Source organism: Henckelia pumila, chromosome 1 (genome assembly GCF_033568475.1).
Source record: "Henckelia pumila isolate YLH828 chromosome 1, ASM3356847v2, whole genome shotgun sequence".
NCBI lineage: Eukaryota > Viridiplantae > Streptophyta > Magnoliopsida > Lamiales > Gesneriaceae > Henckelia > Henckelia pumila.
This window is the reverse complement of record NC_133120.1, coordinates 27,670,219-27,678,870: the sequence shown is the minus strand read 5'-3', so window position 1 is coordinate 27,678,870 and position 8,652 is coordinate 27,670,219.

Genomic DNA, 8,652 nt, shown 5'->3' with positions numbered 1-8,652 from the left:
GAACCCTGATCAAAATCAAGTTGGTTCTTGAACTCTGGAATCTCCGATTATCTCAAATAAAGTCAATTAAGATAAAATCGGGGCGTTACAGTTGTAAGGCCCGAAAATATTAAATTATTAATTATGAGATTTGAGAATTAAATTTTATATTATGGACTAATATTGATTTGAGAATTTATGGAAATGATAGATTTAATTTCCGAGCCGAAAATATTAAATTTGAGAATTTACGGATTTCGGGAATTAAATTCCGAGAATTCTTAAATTAAAAGAATAAATATTCGATATGAATATTTATGGAATTTGATATTAAATTCCATGTTTCGAAAATTAAAGAAGATGTATTTTGAAGATAAAACCCGATCAGGGGTTGATTGGAGAATATCGAAGTTGCAAGGGCTAAAGTTCAAAAGGCCGGGATTATTGATTAATCCGAATTTATTTAATTTTAATCCGAGTATATTTAATTTGAGAATATTTAGCGTTTTGATTTTAATTCTAATATTCTTAAATTATTTAGAATTGAAATTGAATTAAAAAGAAGGTCGATGACTGAATTGCGATTTCTGAAAACTTGAGGGGCTAAATTGCAAAATATGCAATACATATCCGATTTTTGAATAATGAATCAGCCTTGATACGTGTTATGTAATTTTCAATTCAGAATTTTGAAGCCGAGAACAGAGAAGTCGAGAGTTCTTATATTTCTTTGAATTCGATTTCTTCAAATCGCCGTAACTTTTTGGTCGGTTGTCCGATTTCGATTCCGAAAGATGTTCTGGAATCCTTGCGACGAGGCCTTCGATTTGATGTAAGTATTTAATCCTTTCAGCATGTTTTGAAGATCGATATATGGCAGAGATCAGATTATGCATTTATGTTTGTGTTCTTGAGTTCGTATGCCGTTCGATATCGAAGTTGGATTGAAGAATGATGATCGTTTGTAATTGCTATGATATGACAGCATATATTTCGAAATCTATAGCTGCTTAGATGATGGTTTATGATGATATATTGCTGGTGTATGATGAATATGATGTTAGTGGAATTCGATATCGTTTCGGTTACCGATTTTACACCGTTATGCCGTTGGTTCAAGACTTTGATCATGTTTGAGTTAGATATGAGTTGGTTGCTGATATATGCAGCATGTTTACACTTCATATCAGATTATACTTGCATGTTTCGAGTTCGAGAAGCTACAATTCGAATCGGTCAAGAATTGAGCAAAGTTTGTAACTCGTTTTGCCATGAAGTTTGAGTTATGATTGAGCTGATTTTTATATGAGTTGTAGCTGATATAAATAGCTTGATATGATATGTTTCAAATGGTAAATAAGAGATTCAGACTCAAGATTTTAGCATTTGAGAAGCGAGATTGAATAGCTCAAGGTTGAAGTTATGTTACCTTGAAGATTGGATGATGAACTTTAGCAAGTTTGATGGCTATTATTTGATGAAGGTTGTACAGATTTGAAGCAACTACGACTCAATGAAACGAAATGTATAAGACGAAATCGAGATTCAGGACTCTGATACTCGAGATTGATGAATCTTGAGTAGTCCGCCAAATCACATACTTGTTATGTTTTATTTTTGATTAAGAACTTGTTATTGTTCTTGTCGATCCATCACAGGTAGTGGATCTTTATTGCTTTTGATATGATTGTATATTAAATTGATTCTATGCCAAGGTTGCGGTTAACCTTATTTTCTAGCCCGGAATGGCTATGATAGATGGATATCCATGTCAAGATCGGATACGAATTTTGAAGGCAACGAAGTGATAAGAATAAATTCTTGAGATAAGCGCGCTATATAAATTGAGTTTTGATTTGAAGTTTGAGTCGATATATGCGTTATCTTTACTCTATTCTTGAGTTAATATGTTTAGAGTTGATATTAATTTATTTAACGCATTTATATGTCGATTATACTGAGAATGATTTCTCACCGGAGTTTATCCGGCTGTTGCTTTGTTTTGTATGTGTGCATTGCAACAGGAGGGGCAGGAGCTTTGTTGAGACGACATTGATAGCTCAGGAGAGAGATGTAGCAAGTGTGGACTCGGGTTTTAAGCTGAAGAATGGTAGTTAGATAACATTGAAGTTAACATGGAACTTGTGATTTAGAAGCTCACATTTGAGACTTAGTGTAGCTTATCGTTTCATGTCTTTACGCTATTCGATTGATGTATTGAATGCATGATTTGATACTTGAAACTTTATACATGTTGATATGCATGTTTTAGAATTTATAAACCATGATATAAGTTGATCATGAAGGCATTTGGACTGATGTGCATGGTTTGACAACAAAATAGTATTGTTGTTATTTTCTGGAAATGGCTCCCGCTCGATCGGGTAAATGTTACCGATCGAGCGAGGCCCTAAAATTGAAGGCAGAAAATCGAGAATTTTGGGCTCGCTCGATCGGTAGGTTTTGATCGATCGAGCGAGACCAATTTTTATGTAGACCCGAGAAGTTTGTTTTCTTGCTCGCTCGATCGGCTGACTTTGCCCGATCGAGCGAGGCTCGGAGATTTAAAAAAAATAAAAAATTTTGCTCTTGATTTATTTGCTTGATTAATTGTTTCATTAATCATTAGCTGCCCTAAAACGAGATTAGAAACCCGAGGTCCCCACAACAGGTGGTATCAGAGCATAGGTTCTGGATTGAGATAGAAGCTGAGCGGGGTAGAGTGAGTCACATGCATTTATAGTATTGCATGATTATGCAGTATTTGATTTGATGATTTAATAAATTGCATGTATTCTTGATCTACCTTTGAAATTGAATTGATTAATTTACTGATTTGTAAATTTTCGAATTCTTATCGATGTTATTATAAAAATTTCCCCGGGTGATGTAAGCACCCAGAATCGAAGAGAATATTGTTCTTTGGGTGATGTAAGCACCCCAAACTGATAGAGTTGTATGGCCAGACTGAACAGAATGGTATGGTCAGATTTAACAGAACTGTATTATTGCTCAGTTAAATGAAGTATCTCTGATTGAACAGAACAGAATATCAGCGAATGAATAGATGTATTGCAGGTAGAAGTTGTTCTGAAGAACTGATGTTTAGATACCTGAAAGAGACAGATGAATGATGTATCAGATTGACTGTCTACCAACTTCGAAACCTAGCAATCAGCTGATGAATTTTGATGAAGAAATGATGAAAGAACAGAGGTATATTAATTTGTTGGTAAGTGCTTAGAACATGATTTTGTTTATAGTTCTTTGCCACATCAGATAGAAATGATGAGAAAGAAAAATATACCATCTTCAAGCTGAATATTTTGAATATTGAAGAATGTTTTATTAGACTTTGCAAGCCTACTATGATTCTTTGAATTGTAAATGATCAGAAACTCAAGATTGAGTTGTTTAATTATGGCTTGAATTCAAAAAATATGTCTGAATAAATGTTGACGAATGAAACATGTTATGAAAGACATAGTTTTGTTTAATAGAATTGAAGCTGAATGATGAAGCAAAAGGACTGAAATTGTAAAGATGTTATAGTGTGTGAGAGAAAAATATATTTAGCTACAATTTATATTCCAGAAGTATACAGAGAATCAGAATGAAATTGCACCTGAGAATGAAATTTCAGGTAACAGATTTATTTTTTTTTGACCTGTCTATTATTGGTGCAATAGATTCATGATAGCTGAAAGATTATTATCTGATCACCTTTGTATCAGAAAATAAATTGTGTAATTATTGCTTCAATGAACTGAAACTGCAGATGATTTCGTTCATATTGAAATATCTGTTTATATTACAAAATAGATGATGATATGAAAGTCAGTTACAGATGAGTCTTTTATTTGATTTTACTGAAGTTTTTACATCATAAATCATGATTTTTGAAATTCTTGATATTGATTTCGAGGTTTTGGTACCGACCTCAATCGATTTTGATGGACTCTTATTCTTTGATAGGGTCTGATTTGATTTACTTATCTTGAGTTGAGATGCTAGTGAGTTGTTTTCACTTAGCATATTGTCATTCATATTATTGTTCTGTGGATGACCTTGACTTAAGTGAGTTTTCCTGATTATGAGTTTCAAAAGTTACTGATTGGTTGATGTATACATTCAGTATATTATAATATTTATGACTCGTAACTGATAGAATTTCCAATTGAGATTTGGGAAATAGAACGAAGAGAAGAGATGAATGCGTGATTGATTGATCTTTTGAATTTAGGTGCTTGAAGTATCGAGATAGATACTAAAACAGTCAGAATCGCTGTAATCCAAATTAAGTGAGAATTGATTTGGAAGGATTAAAGCACATTGAGATGAGATCAAGTTATTAGAATTCAATTGAGAAATAGAAATAAAGAATGAAACAGGCATTCGATCAATTGATTTCAGATTTTTGTGTATTTTTGTTTGAATATTCAGATGAATATATGACCAATCAGAATGATTTTTGATTGAAAGCAATCTAGAACTGTTTAGAATATGAAAGAAACACAGAAAGTAAATTGAAGTGATGAGAATTCAGTACAGAATGCCATATAGAGATATGAATTGAAGCCTCAGATCAGAATGAATGAATTTTATTATGATTGATTATTTGATTGTGCCTGATATTTCCGAAAGAATTTGAAGAATTGCGAAAAAGCAAATAGAAATAATATAATTAGTACGTTTTCGAAGTTAAGCGTACAGAGAGTTTCTGAAGAGGTCGAAAATCATTGACTAGATTAATTCAGTGATAGTTAGAAACTCCAGAATTGTTACAAGATTGTGATTTGAAGGAATATTTTGCGAAACTACCTAGATGAAACAGTTTATGTGAAGTAAACAGGTGGTAGTTATGAACAGATTGATTGAAATTACTATATACGATGATCTGTCTGTATGATCAAATCACTGAATTGTGATTAGAATCGTTGCAATAAGAACAGCAAGCTACGAAATAATGTTTCAAATTGAAACATTTGGTTTACTATTACATTGTAATACAGATGATCCAAAGAATTTGAGTACTTTTTTAGGTAAAGGTACAATATGTTATCCTTGAATTGGAAGAATAGTCAGAGAAGATGAATCGAAGTGCGAGAATGAATTTTATCTGACATGATACCGATTATCACCAGTTCTGAATACGTTGAACTTTGTGACTACAGCATAAACTCTGATTACGAAATAATCCGAATAGACTAATCAAATTTGTGGAATACACTGTATGAGATGTGAATAACAGTTATCTATTCAGATCTGTGAAGAAGATGGAGATATGATGAATTATAGAAATGATAAAAATATATTGTCAGGATTAAGAATTTAGATTTATTCGACAAATGTGGCATCGATTGATTGATTGTTGTTCTGAGAGATGGTTATATGTGATTGTATTATACCAATTGTCGATTGATGGATTATCTGAGTTGATTTTCCGGATATTGAGAATATTCTCAGAACTTTAATACCTGATTCGGTATTACTTGACTTGATGTGTTGCCACTTGAGGATTATAATTCCTGTAATAGCTAATGAATCAATTTTGAGATAATATTATGATGATATGATGAAAAAAAATCCGATTTCTTTGTGTTGAAATGATACTACTGAAGTATATGACATCAGATCAGATATGATTTGTTGATATTAGATCAGATTTGATTTGAAAGACACAAAGATGTTGAAGATGAATCTGTATGAAATAAACCTTATTTGGGCTCGTGTAGTTTGGAAGGTCCGAACCAAATCTCTATAAGGATCGGATGTCCAAAGAGATCAGAAACAACAAAGGAGTTCGGAAGCTATGGAACGTTCGGAGCCTCCGAAGTACAATCGGAGCTTCCGATCGTAGTTAGGCCTTGTGCATTATCTACATGTCAACTTGATCGGACAAGCAGGAGATCGAAACGTCCAAAGGTGAGTTCAGAGCTTCCGATAATTGCATTTTTGCGGCATGGCTGGCATGAAAGTTTGGAGCTTCCGAACTTTGTCTATAAATAGGGCATTCGGGAGCCCATTTTACTTTCCAATTCACAATTCCAATATCGTTTCTTGAGTAGTTTTAGGGGTATTCCAGCCATCTTTGGCAAGGGGCGGGTCTTGAAGAGGTGTCCAGAAATTGTAGCAGATTTGTGCCCAAGTTTTGGGTAATCGACAACATAGGGTTAACGATGGAAGAATGTATATTCGAGATCCTATAAATAGTTTAGGAGTATCTATTAGCGTAGTTAAGACTTTTAGATATTGTTTAGTGATATAGTAATCTCATGATTATAGGCTTGGACAATAGAGCTGGTATAGCTTGTCTGATAGAATTAAGGTACAAAAGTACTGTTCGAGATATCCAGACTAAGTATGCATGTATTATGTGTTGCATTGTTTATATGACATGATTTTATCTACATATTACTTCTCATTATATTATGTTTCATGTATTAGCATATTGAGCTTATACCCTTGAGGTAGCACTACAAGAAAAATACATTAGAAAGATTTAATCACATAATATTAAATATATCATAAATTTTAATACATGCTAAATTACTTACATTAACCTAATCCCATATCAATTCTTTATCATCTCGTGGAACTTGCTTCCAAGTATTGTAAGAAATCTTAACCTTTTCCCATGCAACCACACCAATGTAACTCTACATTGAAATAGCAGCTTCTCCAACTGGTTGTCCAAGTTTATTGAATGCAACATCCTTTTTAACTCCTTGAACTCTTTGTATTGCAAGACTATCCATTTTTATGCGACTTCTAGGAGTTATAGTGGTTTCGGTGTCAGCAGAATCCAACCCAGTGTTACCACACCAACTCACTCTAGTGGTAGTATATTCTACTTTTTCTTTACCCTTGCCCATTTTTGCGTCTACTCTAGTGGCAACATATTCTACTTTTTCTTTACCCTTTCCCATTTTTTCTTCTTTCACTAATATTTATTGTTCGCAATTGTAGAGGGCATAACCAACTTTACTTTGTCATGTAAACCCCTGCATAGAAGAGTAAATTTAATAAGAACATAATTAAAGGTGAAAAACATTGTCAAAGATATTTGGGCAGCACATCAAATAAGAAAGCACGTCAAATTTTAGTTGGCTAAACTCACCCTTAAATGGCAACCATCAAAGTTCTAGCCTTCTCTTCCCCTGATAGCATCTTTTGCATATCTCAAGAATGAAAGAGTGGGTGCCCAGTGAGCCAACTTGTGGCTATGGGCTTTGATGACTCTTTGTACAAACGATCTTTTGTTTAATGTAATTTACACTTTTATTAATGGCAATGACTTTATCTTTCTTCATATTGTTATATTGTGATATACTATTGTTGTTTTGATAAAGACCTTGAATATACTATAGTGTATGTAAGATGTGGTAGAACATGGGGATGTCTATCATGAAATACATCTTATAGTCACTGTATATTCTAAATTGTTCCTAGTCAATTGAGCCGTCCGATAATAAGGATAAGGATCGCTCGAGTTTGAGACTAGCATTTGCGATGCGGAGTACCACGTTTCATTGGTAGGGAACATGGAGATGTTCGAAGCATGCAAATGGATATTCATAGGATGAATAATCGAACTACCCTATCCGGACTTTCCAAGTGGTTATCACTTATCGAGTGGATAAAGTCCGCGGTTTTGGTTGTACACCATTAGTCCTTACTACTTGAAACATCATGGAGACTCTATATGCTAGTACTGTGCTTTGACTCGTTTACCGACTCTATGGGGGTCATCAGGTGTCGGGATTGGGTACAGTTACAACACATATAGGAGTCGATGCATTGTTGTCAAGGATTCACCACATACTTGCGAGTGTGGATATCCTATGCGATCTGAGGAGATATTAGTGTGACGAATCTCTGGCCAGAGTACTTGATGTGATTTAAGAAATGGTTTCTTAGTAGCACATGCGATGTCACTAATTTGATCTTCAAGATGTATTGCATAGTTATCGAATCTTGAGCGACTCTCGATATACCAATGGTTGTTGATTCGATCGGGATATATGGATGAAGGGACCGTACTGTACGCTAACCAAAATCTACTGGTTCTTGTAGGCACTATCAGTGATACCTAGGGAATCATGGGGAGATGTTGCTAGGCGCTTTACCATGATTCGTTGGGCAAGTCGGAAATCGTTGTTCCGAGTCACAAGGAGTTGTGAGCCCACGACTAGCTGTATCCCTGAACCATTGAGGGTCACACAGTGTAATGGAGTTTTAATCCCCGTTGAGATAGTTAAATTTAAAGAGTTAAATTTAATGAATAAAGAAGTTGGACTTCTTAAATAAGAGTAAAGGAGTAGGATTTCCTAAAATGACATAGGGATGTACATTTTTGGAAATCACTGAATTCGAATTCAGGAAAATTTATCTTGACTTTAAAATGTGCAGAAATGGTTTCTGTGCACATTGGTAAAATCGGTTTATCAATCGGAGTCACGATGAATTTTAAATTAATTTCTGAACATGCGGGCTTTGCTTGTCGGGCCTCAACTTATGACTAATGGGCCCTAAGGTGTTAGTGGCCTGTATTATAAATAAGTTATTGCAGTACAGAAATTAAAGACAACAGCTCATTATTTTTGAGAGAAAAATTTCGAACCCTAGCCTCTCTCAAAAGCAATCGGCCGAACACTCCCTATCTCTGCCCGA